Source organism: Aethalodelphis obliquidens, unplaced genomic scaffold (genome assembly GCF_003676395.1).
Source record: "Aethalodelphis obliquidens isolate GAN/ISIS:26980383/991018 unplaced genomic scaffold, ASM367639v1 scaffold7, whole genome shotgun sequence".
Taxonomy (NCBI): domain Eukaryota; kingdom Metazoa; phylum Chordata; class Mammalia; order Artiodactyla; family Delphinidae; genus Aethalodelphis; species Aethalodelphis obliquidens.
In genome coordinates, this window is record NW_020837951.1 from 49,276,717 (window position 1) to 49,291,662 (window position 14,946).

Consider the following 14,946-nt stretch of genomic DNA (forward strand, 5'->3'; position numbering starts at 1 on the left):
AGGTAGAACACTCCATGACATAAATCACAGCAAGATCCTTCTTGACGTACCTCCTAGAGAAATGGAAATAAAAACAAAAATAAACAAATGAGACCTAATGAAACTTAAAAGCTTTTGCACAGCAAAGGAAACCATAAACAAGATGAAAAGACAACCCTCAGAATGGGAGAAAACATTTTCAAATGAAGCAACTGACAAAGGATTAATCTCCAAAATTTACAAGCAGCTCATGCAGCTCAACATTAAAAAAACAAACAACGCAATCCAAAAACGGGCAGGAGACCTAAATAGACATTTCTCCAAAGAAGATATATAGATTGCCAACAGACATATGAAAGAATGCTCAACATCATTAATCATTAGAGAAATGCAAATCAAAACGACAATGAGATATCATCTCACACGGGTCAGAATGGCCATCATCAAAAAATCTACAAACAATAAATGCTGGAGAGGGTGTGAAGAAAAGGGAACCCTCTTGCACTGTTGGTGGGAATGTAAATTGATACAGCCACTATGGAGAACAGTATGCAGGTTCCTTAAAAAACTAAAAATAGAACTACCATACGACCCAGCAATCCCACTACTGGGCATATACCCTGAGAAAACCATAATTCAAAAAGAGTCATGTACCAAAATATTCATTGCAGTACTATTTATAATAGCTGGGACATGGTAGCAACCGAAGTGTCCGTCAACAGATGAATGGATAAAGAAGATGTTGCACATATATACAATGGGATATTAGCCATAAAAAGGAATGAAACTGAGTTATTTGTACTGAAGTGGATGGACCTAGAGACTGTCATACAGAGTGAAGTAAGTCAGAAAGAGAAAAACAAATACCGTATGCTAACACACATATATGAAATCTAAAAAAAAAAAAAAAGGTCATGAAGAACCTAGGGGCAAGATGGGAATAAAGATGCAGACCTACTAGAGAATGGACTTGAGGATACAGGGAGGTGAAAGGGTAAGCTGTGACAAAGTGAGAGAGTGGCATGGACATATATACACTACCAAACGTAAAATAGATAGCTAGTGGGAAGCAGCCACATAGCAGAGGGAGATCAGCTCGGTGCTTTGTGACCACCTAGAGGGGTGGGATAGGGAGGGTGGGAGGGAGGTAGATGGAAGAGGGAAGAGATATGGGGACATATGTATATGTATAAGTGATTCACTTTGTTATAAAGCAGAAACTAACACACCATTGTAAAGCAATTATACTCCAATAAAGATGTTAAAAAAATAAAAACTGTGATGAGAACTTAAGCTTGTGTTTTTTTCATGTTATTAAAAAATCTGTGGATATAACTTTTTTTTTTTTTTTTTTTTTTTTTTTTTGCGGTTCGTGTGGGTCTCTCTTTTGTTGCCTCTCCTGTTACGGAGCACAGGCTCTGGACGCGCAGGCTCAGCGGCCATGGCTCCTGGGCCCAGCCACTCCACGGCATGTGGGATCTTCCCGGACCGGGGCACGAACCCGTGTCCCCTGAATCAGCAGGCGGACTCTCAACCACTGCGCCACGAGGGAAGCCCTTTTTTTTTTTTTTTTGGGGATATAACATTTTTAATGGCTGCATAATATAGTACTGTTAAGACATATTAATATATGTGCCAATTCCCCTATTATTGTACATTTATGTTAAATTTTCTCATTTTTCTCTGGTATAAGCGTAAGATGAACAAGATAGTTGCTTTCCTCTGTCCATTTCCCGCTCTTTGTGGTAATACTTAGGTCTGCTCTATCCTTAATCAACCACGTGGTTTGAGGAGGATAGACCCAGCTCCGCAGGTGGGAGTCTTGCCGCTGGCCATGGAGGTTGGTTCAGGGACGGGCACATAACCATTTAAACAAGACAATATGTTCCTATGACATTCTTCTTTCAGAAACTCCATTTTCAGTTGTAAATTTACTATGTGTGGAACCAGAATATCTTCCAATGGGTCAGATAAGCATAGCCACAGTACAATATTCTGGTGGGAATCATTAAAGGGCACAGTGAATGTGATTCAAGGAAGAGAGAGAGGGAGCCTGACCTGTTTGGGGAATAGAAAAGACGGGGATCTGTCTGAAGCCAGGACGGAATGTATGTCTAGAGAAAAAGCTGGTGAAATAAGAATCAGTGTGTAAAAGTAAATTCACTGAAATTTAGGATATGTCCATTTCATAATTGTTTATTTTGTCCATACATTTAAAATTCTGTGACAAAATAACTACCCTGTAGATTAGAAAGGTTGCTAGATTATCAAATGTTAGCAAAACTGAAATCCTCAAGAAAAACCTCATTACCTGAAGGTTGCTGAGTGTTTGTCCTATATACAACCTCAGCTCATAAGACAAACTCAGGGACTGAGATAGAAAGAAGGCAATCACTAAGCAACTTTCTGAAATCAAGCAAAAGTATCTACCGCTACCCAAAGAGACATGTCCAGTTTGGGCTGTCCAGAATCATAACAGAGGCTGAAAGACATGGTCACACTCTTTTGAAGTGTGAATGAATTTAGTGAATCCTGGAATCTTCAGGTCTTTGCTGACAAAAAGAAACCTAAATCAGTAAAAGATCATGGATCCCTGCCCTCTTATCAAGTGAACGAACCATGCTTATACCACTAAGATATACTTGTAAGTACAGGGCAGGCTGATGAGTTAGGGAACTTGGAGATCACACTAAAGGAAATTATGAAATTATCTATGAGCCAGTGGGAGACAAACTTGAGTGTGCTTGTAATAGGAGGCTCTAGACGGGCATGCACAGAGACTTCAGATCCACGTGCAATGGTGGACAAGGCCTGAATTTAAACTCAAGTCACTTGGCACAGTGTCTATAGTATTGTACCCACTACAATGGCTGGCAGGGTGCCAGTATTTTATATCCTGGCTTCTGAAACATTGAACAGTAGTTCTGACCCTTGTTAAAATAGGTGGATACAAATATTTGAAGTGGCTTATAAGAATACCTATAATAAAGTAGAAAAATACCAATAAACAAGGCACAGGAAAACTATAGATAGAACAGAATAACAAGACCAAGGGGAGAACTATGACATAGATATTAATATCATATGGATCTACCCATTTCCTACAATGACCTGCAAATTTGGCTTGAGTTTCCTGCCAGCCAAGGCACAAAGAGTAACACGAGCACTTCAGACAGTTTGTGCTCTCCAAAAGAAATAGGCATCTCTGTGTTTTCTTCGTGGGAGGGTGGAGGGAAGAGGAGGGAGTGAGTTTCCGAGATGTGAATATTTGGTAACTAATTAGTTTCGGAGGTCTCTAAGCTGCCATAATAACAATGATTATTTTCTTTTATATGGTACTTAATACTTCACAGAGTAATTTCACTCACTTTTTTAATCTGCACAAAAATCCTGTGATGCAAGATTTGAAGAAAAGATGTTATATTATTAAAGTAATAATGCATCTCTCATTCATGCATCAAGGAATTTTGCCTCACTGTAAGCACAGCACAAAAGCAGAAAATAAGCAGAAAGATCACGGAGATAACAAACCAAATGGCACCAAGCGTATGCACAGAAAAAGCCTCTCACTCAGAACCTACATCTCCTTACCGAACCTGAAATTCTAACAAGATTAGTTAATTTCTTTCCTAAACCTCAGATTAAAAGTAACAAAATAGGGACTATTACAGAGAGGCACTCTGAAAGGCCCCCAAACTGCTACATATGAAAGCAGAGGGAAGAACTAAAAGCAAACGGAAGAGCAGTCAGTGTAAAGACTAAAAACTCTAAATATTCACCAAGCATATAGGCAGGGATGTGTCATGGGGCTCAGATTCTCTCTGCCCTGGACCCTACCCTCCATGAATCACTTCTTCACACCACTACCTCACCCATCAAGAACTAAAATGTGATGATGATCACTCACTCCCAACTCTTACAGCCTTTCAGTGACCTTCCAAGGCTCACAAGATAAAATCCTTATTCAAAAAGGCCCACAAGGGGCTTCCCTGGTGGCGCAGTGGTTGGGAGTCCGCCTGCCGATGCAGGGGACACGGGTTCGTGCCCCGGTCCGGGAAGATCCCACATGCCGCGGAGCGGCTGGGCCCGTGAGCCATGGCCGCTGAGCCTGCGCGTCTGGAGCCTGTGCTCCACGACGGGAGAGGCCACAACAGTGAGAGGCCCGCGTACCGCAAAAAAAATAAAAATAAAAAAAAAATAAGGCCCACAGTTTCTGGCTGCAGCTGCCTGCCTCTCCCACCCGGCTTTCCTTCCCTCTCACTTCAGCACCACCTGGGTGGGCTTCTACACATTTCCTTCCATCTGTCTACCTGTAAGTGTCTCAGTGCTGCCTCTCCTGGACAACTTGAAAGGTCACTTCCCCAGAAAGACTTACCCAATCCTGGAGAATATATTAGGTTTCTCTGTGAACCCTTAGCACCTTTGCATTTGAGAACTGATCGTGGTTGCACTTATTAGTCTGATTGTTTAATACCTGTTTCCTCCACTGTACTGAGAGCTCTGGGAGAACAAGGACCTTGTCTGGAGCACATGTCGAATAAATATTTGCTGGAAAAAAAAATGGAAATGTAAGGTCACAGGGCACGTATGTTACATCTTCCTAGTATATAATATTTCAGTTTTACTAAAAGATCTTTTTGAGGAGGGGAAGTTATTATTTGCTTTATTAAAGCGAAAAAGAGACAGATTCATTGTCGAGTAGAACGCAAATTCATGTGAATTTTAAAACTGAAACACAAAACTTCCAGAATGCTTCAGGCTACATACCCAGATTTTTCTGGAGGCACTGTGCTAAAATGATATGGAAACACGATGTGATAGAAGATCTCTTTCCCAAGGGATCTAGATAACCAAAACTTATCTTCATTTTACTAGATGAGAATACGCGTATGAAGATGGCTTTGCAAACTATAAGGCTTTGTGCAAATATCATTTCTTATTATTGCTGAGAAATCTGTGAAGAGGGGAAATGATTTTGCCCATATTACACTGCCAATTACAGGTGAGGCAGGTGCCAGAACCCAGGTCTCCCGAGGCCTGTCCGTCCCACTGCTTTTCATTAACGCAGAGCTCCTGTTACCTGGTCCCTGCTGCAAAGGTCCCCTCCCTTACTCCCTTCCAGGCATATCTGGGGCTGATGCCCTAAGCCAGTCTCAAATACTCTCCCGGCATCATAATCCAGAGGCTTCCTGCTCTTTCCCGCAGGACTGGGCAGTTCCCCTCAAGGGCTGCAAACGCGGCCCAAACCCGAGCAGCTCTCTGCCTAGCGGCGAAAACGCAGAACTGCAGCGCGCTCCAGAGACACCGGCAACCCCATTTTCTCAGGGGGCCTTGTGCGCCTGCCTGGCCGCGCAGTGCAGGCAGCATTCAAGGGGCCGGAGAAGCGGGAAAGCTCGGCAGTAACACAGGAAAGGGAACACCCCTCAGGAGCCGACGCGGCGGCCGGGCTTCGTGGTCCCGAGAGCAGAGGTTGGCCACAGCTGCTGCTGAGGAAGCCGGGGACCCCTTTGGGCTTCTACCGAGGAGGGTGGAGGTCCCGCAGCCGCATTTCCCGCTCCGTGCGCCGGGCCGGGAGCCGGAGGGGGTCCGCGGAGCTCCAGCGGGGCCCGCGCACCCCAGGACGCGCCCACCCGAGCTGGGGCAAAACGGGCTGGGAAAGGCAGTAGGACCCCTCACGCCCACCCGCGCCGGGACAGTGGAGCTTCAGGGGCGGTGCATGGAAGACTCCGCCCCGCGGCTTCGGGCTCGCGCATCGCGCGTGCGCGCAGGTGGGCGTGGGAGGTGAGGGCGCTCCTAGCACGCGGCGTGCGCGCGCGCTCCCCTCGGCGCCCTCCCTCGCCAGCCCGCCGGCTCAGCCCAGGCGCGCGTCACTAGGGGTGGGGAGAAGGGGGTGGGGCCGCGGGACCGGAGGGGCCCGAGCGCCGGCTGCGGAGCCCCAGCTGTAGCTGGGCGAGGGCGGCTGCGGTCGCGGCGGCGGCGGCGGCGGCGGCGGGAGAAGATGGTGGCGCTGGAGGTAGGAGCGGCTGGAGTGGAGCTTTATTCCCAGCCTCGGCACCAACGCTGTCGTTAGCGTCGCCTGCTTCCGCGGGCCCGCGGACCCAGCTGTCAGGCAAGGTACCACCGCCAGGGACTGGTGGGTAAATGCGGGGTCCCCGGTGCTGATGCTGCCCCCGATAGAGACCCGGTCCTCGCCGAAGGGCGCCTGCAAGGAACAATAGTGCGGATGAGAGGGGACAGCCGGCGACATCCAGGGGGCAATGACTTGAGCCATCGAGCTAACGGGGCGGGGGAAGGGGGCGCTGAGGGTAGGTGGTGTCCGGTGCGCGCTGAGATTCGGTGCTTTGGGGGCAGCGGCGGGCCTGATGACAGTCATGGCAGGAGTGTGTGTGTGTGTGTGTGTGTGTGTGTGTGTGTCTGTGTGTGTGTGTGTGTGTGTGTGTGTGTGTGTGTGTAAAAGGTAGAGCCGAAGGGATGGGGGTGGCGTACGGTGTTGGGGGAAGGTGTTGGGAGATGACATTTCCAGGAATCCCCGCTAGGATCCCTCAGCTCTCGGCTGACTTCTCCGGGAGAAAGAGTGTGGTGATGGCAACGATGAAGTGTGCAGGATGCACTTGGTGTCTGAGTGTGGAGGGAGGCATTGGGGTGGTGCGGATTTGTAAAATCCCATGTGTGTGAATCTGTGTACGTGTGTATACTCGCGTGATTGCATACTGCTCTCCAAACCCGGAGATCTGCGGGTGCCCTGACTTGCTGCCACCCGTTGACTGTAGGACAGTGTTCGTTATTTCGACCCTGCAACTCTGAGCACAGTCTCGGTTCTGCTCCTGCCGCGTGGATGCCCGGGTGTAGGGATTCTCACTTCCCTTTGCTTCCCCTCACTTCCCCCCTTTTTCACATGTCTCTTGACATGGGGATGTGGAAGTGTGCATATGGCTTTGGGCACATGGAAGGGAAACAGGATAATGGTTACCCTTTCTGGGCTTGCTGGCATCCAGGTTTTGAAGGGAGCTTCCATCCTGTGACACTTCTCCTCTCCTCAGCCCCTGTTCTGTAAGGGTCTTAGATGCCCTGACTCTGCAGTTTCTATTGTTTATCTCTTGTCTGACCTGAAGGAAAGGGTCTTTAATGGTCACAACCTTCTCTCTGTCCCCACAACTTTGAATGTCAACTAGACCTTCTTCCACATTTAAACGCTGGAAATCTTATGGCTGAAGAATATGGTCTTTTTTGTGGGTTCTTGTAGAATGAACTCTGGAGGTGTGTATAAGAGATGGGGGGTAGTGTTTAAAAAGAAGAAAAAGATCATACTGAGAAATGTTTGGTATCCCCCCACCTCCAGCCTTGGTCAGCGTCACACAGGCAGGGCGTTTTCCTTAGGAAAGGGGATACTTTATTTCTACTGCTGGTGACATCCACTCTTCCAGCCTTCACAATGACTAGGTGGTACCATGTATTATTCGGGAACTGAAATCCCCAAAGACCCATGGTGATGGGGTCCCAGGTCAGTGTGTCTGCTTTCCAAGCCAATGTAGCCTGCTAGTAGGGAATTTGGAAAATGTCAAGCTGGCAGTAAGTCACCCAGTGGGAGCCAGGACACAGAATTGAATCCAAAGTCTATAGCTGTTTAATTGTTTCTGTGTGATAAAGATAGGCTTGTGTGGGGTTGGGCAGAGAGAGACAGGAAGGGAGATAGCATATTCATATGTGAGCCCACTGCAGTTTGACTCCCCAGCTCCTGTATTTCTCCTGCGGTATTTATAGGAATGAATGCACCTTTACACTTAACATCTTGATACGTCTTTATTAAAATGTTGTGGGACTAGATTAACCTGCTTAGAACCTATTTTAATCGTAACACCTTAGATTCTACTGCACTGCTGTCAGAATCCAAACTGGCTGCCTCGGTCCTCTTGAAGAGCCTGTAGCAGTCATAGCTACACAAGTAAGTGTACGACACGTTGGCATCAGACGTTTCTTTCTCTTTTAAAAAATTTTTGTTTTGTTTTGTTTCGCAGAGGTTGCATTGAAAATAATAGAACCAGGGCTGTCCACATATGTTTTTTTTTCTTCTCTTAATTAATGTTGATCCGTAGACCAGGTTTTCTTGGAGCTGTGAGCATTAAAGTAAATTTCCTCATGTCCTTCAAGTCAAGCTTTCTAAAATTTTAGTATGAGGTTGTTGGATCGCATCCAAGGTGTAAGGATAGATTTATAAAAATGAATTTGGAATCTTAGTTCTTTACTCTCTTATTAGTTCTGCCAGTTTCTTTCTGAGAAAAGTACTTTGGAATGTAAAAGGCATTCTAAGAGGTTTTAGCTTTTTTTTAAAAAAGTTGTCTTTATATTTGCAAGTGAAATACGGAGATATCAATGTCTTACAAGGAAGTTTAAGAATGTTAGCAATTATCAAGGTAAATCAACTGTTTAGAAAAAGAATAATTATACAACAGCACAATTGATGACTCAGGAATTAGTGATTTCCTTTCTAACGTAACTGTGATGATTTTTAAAATGCAATGCCCAGCTTTCTAAAGATTGGACTATTAAGGTTAATGATACAGCTTGAATCCTGTAATTCAGTCTGGTAAACAGTTGTACCTTTTGCTGTAGCCTGCAGCAAGTAATTTGTTTTGCATGGATGCGTCTTCTTCACTTAAAGGAGCATTAATTCTTTTCTTTTCCACTATTGGGTCTTTTAAAGAAGTTTGTTTTTCGGAAGACTTGGGAATAAAAGATGTCTGAAAATTGACCTTTGGGGCCAAAAGGAATAAACTATGGGTACCATGCGGGAGGTGGGACTTACATCCTGCAAGGAAAAAGTAATTGTTACAGTTGAGAGAATTTCAAGCACTAAAATCCAAAGTTAACCCTTTGGGTCACAATGATTAATTTACAAACGTTTGTTAGTTGCCTACTACATCTCAGGTAGTGTATACCTTTGGATAGAGTTTGGGAAATGTTACGGGGGCTGGAGATTTGAAGAATAAGGAGACTTAGATCCTGCCCAGAGGAAGTTCATGGCCAGGAAGGAGAGACAGGGCATGCATGTAACGAACTACAAGAATGGTGGAAAATGGTTAAGTGCTGAGAAAGCTATATGCCTGTAGAGCTGTAGGAGTTCACAGGTTACAGCAATGACTTCAGAAGGAAGAATCAAGAAAGATTTCTTGGAAAAGGGAGCCTTTGAGCTCTGATTTACATAGGTGGAGTTTGGGCTGCCGGGGAAGGAAGGGTATACTGGGGGAGGAACAGCGTAGCAAAGGTGGAAATTGTGTGCCCATTCAGGGAACAGAATGGTGTGCTTAAAAATTCTTTCTCAGTAAAAATGGGGGAAAAAAAAGAATGATGTGCTTTGGCTGGAGCGTAGGAGATGCCCAGAGATGAAGTGAGAGGTAAGGTAAGAAAGAGAGGGTCACTCAAGGCTGTGGGGCAACTTTTATGTGGATTGTATTCAGTAACTGCCAGGGAGCCTTGGAAGGTTTCTGAGGAGGAAGGTTGACAGGACCAGAACTGTGCTTCAGGGTGCTAATCTTGAAGCATTGTGTTGGATGTATGAAATGAGGAAAGAATGGCAGTAGGTAGACCAGATAGACTCTATTGTCAAATTAGGGGCAAGAGGAAATGAGACAGTGGGAGTGAAGGGGAGAGGGCAGACTCAAGAGACAAGGCGCAAGAGTAACCTGAACACTGAGCAGGGAAGTCAGAGGTCATTGTCAGGCTCAGCTGAGAGAATGCTTGGGTCATTGTCAAGAAGGAGCTTCAGAGAAGGATGAGGAAGAGGGGAAAAAGGAAGTTCCATTTTGGGCCTGACAGGTTTGTCCAGATGAAGGGACTACAATACAGGGGTAGGTCTTGGAGAGAGGTTAGAGCTACAAAGAGAGGTTTGTAAGTCATCTACTTAGGAGCAATTTTAATGTCTCAGGAATGGCCAATAAAGAAAATGGAGCAAGAAGAGGCAGAGGCTAAGGGTGCGATCCTTGGGGGATGTCTGTGGGTTGGAGAGGAAGAGAGAAAAAAGCAGATATGAACAATGTTAAACAAGGGGCAGTTGCAGGAATGTGGTGGCAGTAGTGTGGTGTCATGGAGGCTGGGAAAGGTGAGGGGAGCATCGTCGTTCCTATAGCATGGCACAGGGGGATGAAGGTGCAGTGAAGGAAGAGCCATTGGATTTGACTCCTGGCATTCCTTGATTATCTTGAGGCAGGTAGAAGTGTAGCCAGGCTGTGAGGGGTTAAAGAGGAGAGGGTGATGCACATGGAAGAAGTGAGGACAGACTTCCTTTTTAATAAGTGGGGTGAAGGAGAAGGAGAGAGAGTTTACTACATCAAAGGTAGGGTGTAGTATAGAGAAAGTAAGTTTTTAGTATAAGAAGACCTGAGCCTACTTTATAAGTGGAGGAGAAGAAACCATTGAAGGGAAAAGAGATCAGAAATGTAAGGGAGAGGCGAAGCCGATGGGATGGAATCTTTAAAAAGATGGGACTCTTCAAAGGAGGGACTCTTTTGAGACAGAAGCATGGGAACTTTGTGGTAGAAGGAAAGGAATTTGGCTATAGTCTTCTAAGTCAAGTCAGAGAGAGGAGGGCAGGTTGAGGTCATGAGTAGAATAATAAAGACTTGGACAAAGTGCTGTGGAAATGTAGTGGTGACTCATTCAGGGGTGAATAAAAGATTATCACACAACTCTGAGGGCCTCGTGTGTTTGGAGAGCATGAATTTGTGGTGGAACCAGTTAGCCCTATGTAATTAGTTTGACAACCATTTATGTAATTTTTGTTATTAAAATTAATAACATTAAATGTTGTTAAATACAGTGGTTCCTCCTTCCCTTAAACTCAATGAAAAGAGAAAAATGTTTGCCTTTAAAATTAGCTGAATAAAAGACTCCACCTGAAGTATTTCCTGTGACTATTTTCTCTCGGGGATTGCCGACTTCAATAAATAATGGGGGAAAATGTAAGTGTTTTTAAGAAGATGAACTTTCCCTATCTGTAATGGCAGAATGTTGCAAAAGAAAAATCAAGTATAGCACTTCACCCAGCACCATGCCCATCATAAGCACACAATAAGTATTTTTTGCATGAATAAGTTATTTTTTTTAGTAAAGTAGGTACAGTATCTAAGATCTAAAATTTCAGGATTTCTTTCCTATTTACACTGTGGACATTGAATGAGTTGCATTCCATGGCCTGTTCAAGTTTATGACAAAATTAAAACTTTTATTTATTCATACCTGCTATACACATTGAAGCTTTACAAAAGTTTTTTTCACAAAATAATTTTGTACCCTTTAGACCCTTGAGTTATAGGGTCATGTCATGATTCCAGACAAGTATATAGAAATTCGACTGTGGTGAGTGATGATTTTGAGGTTCTAATGATGAAATCATTTATTCATTCCTTCAACAAATGTTCACTGAGCACCTTCTCTCTTCCATTCACTATTCTTGGTGCAAGGGATACAGCAGGGGGGAGAAAGTCCCTACCATCGCCGACCTTTTAGAGGAAGGAGATTAAAACATAAATAAGCACATATATAATATGTCAGGTGGCAGTGCATGCTATGAAGAAGAAAGCAAGGAATGAATAGAGTGTGGTGATGTAGGGGTTGCTGTTATTTTATATGGAGTGATCAGGAAAGGCCTTGAGCAGAGAGAGCTTAAAGAGCTGAAAGAGTGAGCCATGCAGGTATTTGAGGGCAGGGCCTTCCAGGCAGAGAATGTCAAGAGCAAAGGGCCTGAGATGGGAACATGCTTGGCATGATCAAGGAAGCCTCACTGGTTGGTTTCCTCGCTTCGCCTGGCCATGTAGTGTCACACACACATGATACCTGGAGCGGTCACTTAGGGACCCTGCAATGTGATGCCTTGCCTTCAGGTATTGAATCAGTTGCCTGTAAGGCTGTATCACACGTACCATGTTTGGGCTGACCTGTGGGTAAGTCAGTGCTGAGTTTATAAAAAGATAGATGTCCTCAATCACACGTTTGAGTTAGAAAATTTGACGAGTGGCTGTGTCTGAGTAGTGATGAAATACTAGTCAGCTGGAAGTAGTCCTTCTCTTGGAACTGCACATCACTTTTCTGTGGCCTGAATCTTCTTCAGTGATAGGGTTCCTTCTTCCATCTTTCGTGTCTCATTCTCAAGTCTAAGGTCTTTGAAACTAGAACTATATTTTGTTCATCTGGGCATACCCTGCAACCCATAGAAAAACTCTTTGCATTAGTAAGAGATCATCAAATATTTATTGAAAGGAATGGATGAGATATTTCCAAAGATCTATTCAGTTGTAAAGAATGAGGGTAAAGCTCTTTTACCTTGATTCCTGCAGACACCTGTTTTTCAAAGAGGACACAAAATCATCACATGATGCTAAGTAGTTTATGCATGCAGAGCCTGAGACGAGGACTTGGGTACAAGTAGTCTCTTTGGGAGGTGATCCCAAGAAGCACACGTGAAAGAATGGAGAAAATGAGACAGGGAAGGAAGGAAAACCAGTAAGAAAAGAGACAGATTAGTGAGCAGATTAACATTGTGGGCAATGGAGGCTCTGTTCTTTATGATTGTCCACCAAGCAGTGGGGAAACTGGGATTTTATCCACAATTTAATACTGGGGGCATTAAGTTCCCAGCACTTTAGTGCTGCCAGTATTAGTCTGAGCAACCTTTGGAGGCACCAGAGAAAGCCCTTGGGTAGCTAAGCAGAGAGTAAAAGTGGGCTAGAGGCAGGAAGCTGTCAGTGTGCAGGGGAACCGTCCGTCAGAGCTACAGGTAAACTCCCAGGTGGGCTGAGGGGACAGCACAGCAACAGCCTCTGTTGCACATGGCACAGGGATATCATAGGGAATATTTAACAGATAAGAATTTGTTTGATAGCAGTTACTGGTACTTTATTTTAGGGATTTTAATGTATTGTAACAGCTTCCTACTCTTCAGGTTCACTCACAAGCCAACTATTGACAATCCTCAATTATCTGGGATGGAGATTACCACATATGCCCATGTATAAGGTACCCTTGATTATGAGGTGGTCCCCAATTTTCCAACGAGGTGGTTTTTTAAATGGCTTTACATCAACTTGAATAAGCACGTGTTAGGGATGTAAATAAAGGATGAAATATCTACTTATATTTATTAATCTACTTGCATATATTTTAACTCACATTATATAAAATTAGTAATTTAAAAATATGACATTCTTTGGGGCTTCCCTGATGGCACAGTGGTTAAGAATCTGCCTGCCAATGCGGGGACACGGGTTCAAGCCCAGGTCCAGGAAGATCCCACATGCCGTGGAGCAACTAAGCCCATGTGCCACGACTACTGAGCCTTCTCTCTAGAGCCTGAGAGCCACAACTACTGAGCCCACATGCCACAACTACTGAAGCCCGCACTCCTAGAGCCCATGCTCCACAACAAGAAAAACCACTACAATGAAAAGCCCGTGCACCGCAACGAAGAGTAGCCCCCGCTCATCACAACTAGAGAAAGCCTGTGCACAGCAACGAAGACCCAACGCAGCCAAATATAAATAAAATAAAATAAAATAAAAACATGACATTCTTCCACTTTTGCACTTCACAAAATCATTTCTTCAAATGCTTTGACTTCAGAGTCTTTTTCATCATTAGGCCACTTTCGGCATATTCGTTTCTATCTAACTCATTTGAAATGTAGTACTTCTTGAATTTCCGTATTATGTTGCCCCTGTACACTTAATTCTAAGCCCCGTGTGCCCATTCACATTGTGTAAGAACAATTGTTTTTTTCCTTTCTTTCTATAGGCGTATATTCCTACTCTCCACAACCCAGCACTTCTGCATGGCTCGTAGGACATCCAATACAGGCAGTTGTGAAGGAGTATATTCTTAAATTGGTGTTAAAATCTTGGCCCCCTTCATTCATTCAGTCATCTATTCTATTTCAATCCTATGACCTCCGTAAGCATCCCTATCTAGTATTGATTGCCGTTGTTTCTGGCTATCTTCTCCAAATAGTTCTCAAGTAACCTCTGAAACATACATCTCCTTTTTATAAAATCTTCAGTCTTACCAGGTAAATGTTTTTGACATGGTTTCTCCCTTTAAAATCAGTTGCCATCACCTCCAGGATTAATGAATTGCTTGATTTCAGTTCCTGTTATCTTGGAGATATCTTGGAGATAATAGGCTTTTTGCTTTTTGGCATTCAGAAGAGAGTGATTGAGGGAATGCCTCTTAGGATGGGAGACTTCATATGGAGTTAAATACAAGGTGACTTTCTCTTTTCCGAAATCTAATTTTGGGGGGACTAGGAATCTCATCTTATTTTGTATACACCAAGTAATCATGGGGGTTGTTCAAGTATAGTGCTGGTAAAAGCCATCCCTGCCCACTCTTTGCTCTCCAGCCTCCTCTTCTGCTCCGTGGTGGATTAATTAGTGTGAAAAATTCTTCAGTGATTTTGTTTCATGAAACAGGTGATCAGCCATCATTCTGAACAATGTAACCATTTATCTTGCTGACTTTTGATAAATTTTGTACTTCAAGATCAATTCTGTATTAATTGACAGATACACTTTATTTTAGAGAAGAGGTATACGTGACAAGGTGTGCATAAATCCTTTATCCTGTAAATTGTAGCATATCTTAAATGCAAAGGGAGAGCTTATCATTTAAAGAAATTCCACTTATCAGGAATAATAATTACCCTCTCATGTGGCTATTCAATGAATTAGGATTTTTATACTGGATTTACCTACATGGATCACACTCTATTTCCGTGCCTTTAAACTTGTTTGACCATGATCTCTAGTGAGAATACCATTTACATCATAGCCTAGCAACATAGATGAGTGTGTGTAAACACACACATACACAAACATATAGCTGAAACAAAAGATTCACCTAACAATACTTGTCCTTTATTATGTGTAATGCACTTGGATATTTTCTCTTCTATTCTATATGGTTGTCAACCCAGTAAACTGA

General features: G+C 43.9%; 1 protein-coding gene across 3 annotated transcripts in view; it reads left to right on the forward strand.

The window, feature by feature from the left end:
- The first annotated feature begins 5,890 nt into the window (after positions 1–5,890).
- Positions 5,891–14,946, forward strand: part of APBA1 (amyloid beta precursor protein binding family A member 1) — a 236,225-nt gene continuing 227,169 nt past the window's right edge. For 2 of the 3 annotated variants that reach the window (XM_027105720.1, XM_027105723.1), the window contains exon 1: positions 5,999–6,093. The gene's annotated coding sequence lies outside the window, so the exon portion shown is untranslated. Of the gene's footprint in view, positions 6,094–14,946 lie in introns of all 3 variants that reach the window. The other variant, XM_027105722.1, reaches the window with a different exon arrangement.